The sequence below is a fragment of the Tiliqua scincoides genome, chromosome 3 (genome assembly GCF_035046505.1).
Source record: "Tiliqua scincoides isolate rTilSci1 chromosome 3, rTilSci1.hap2, whole genome shotgun sequence".
Taxonomy (NCBI): Eukaryota; Metazoa; Chordata; class Lepidosauria; order Squamata; family Scincidae; genus Tiliqua; species Tiliqua scincoides.
This window is the reverse complement of record NC_089823.1, coordinates 231,368,674-231,369,715: the sequence shown is the minus strand read 5'-3', so window position 1 is coordinate 231,369,715 and position 1,042 is coordinate 231,368,674.

Here is a 1,042-nt window from a genome sequence, read left to right as displayed (position 1 = left end):
TGCGTAATTTCATGCAGAATGCAATGAAACAAACCACATTGACATATCTGTGTTCTATCAAAAGTTACTGCCAAAAAACCAGTGGGGGAGGGGCGATGGTACATCACCACGCCCACCACCTGGGGTGTTGCCCCACCCACTGCATGGGGCAGGCCTCCCACACTGGCTGACACAAATCCTAGTGACGCCACTGGATGTCCGCCTACCCTTGGATACTCCTCTGGAATTTACAAATAAGGTATTCAACTTATGGAAATCCCTGGTCCTTTCCATATAAAACCTTAAGGTTCTGTGCACATTCAAGTGTGCCAGATCTCCTTTTGATGAGAGGGGTTCGGACAGAAGGACAGCAGAACAAACTCCTGCATCCTGTAAAAAACCAAATTAATCTTTGGGAGGAAAGCCAGGTCAGCCCTCAGGACTACTTTGTGAAACTTTCTTATCCTTTCTTCTTGAGAAATCTGTTTAGTGATTTTAAGTCCAAAATTGCACGAATGTTCTCATTCTTTCTGGGGACTGGGAAAGAATGGAGTAAACACCTGTTCCCCTCTGGTGATGTGGAAGTGGCTCGATGGCATGGATGTCCAGAAGATGCTGTGTTTCTCTATGCCTTCCTTTATTCGCATGGACCCACTATTTAACAGCAGCATCGTCTGGATCTTCATCTGATGGTTGTCTGAATTCCTGACACTGCTACCCTCCAGAAACGATCATGTGGCTTGCTTGTAAACTCTAGGGCCAGAGTGTCAAACATAAAGCCTGGGGGCTGGACACAGCTTGTCAAAGATTTTTATCTGGCCCTCAGGCTTTCAACTACTGAGCAATGCTGAGGTGTTACTGCTGAAAGAGTGGCCCACATGAAAATTGGGCTCTCCCATATTTTGAAATATGATCAAGATTTGTGTATTTTCTCTTCTGTCATCTGAAGCTAATGAGTTCCTACGCAAGAACAGAGTGCTTATTTCTGGTTTTGACCTGTTTAATGACAACACTTCTGTCTAATGACATCACTTCCGGCCCCCAGCAGGCAGCATGAATGCTA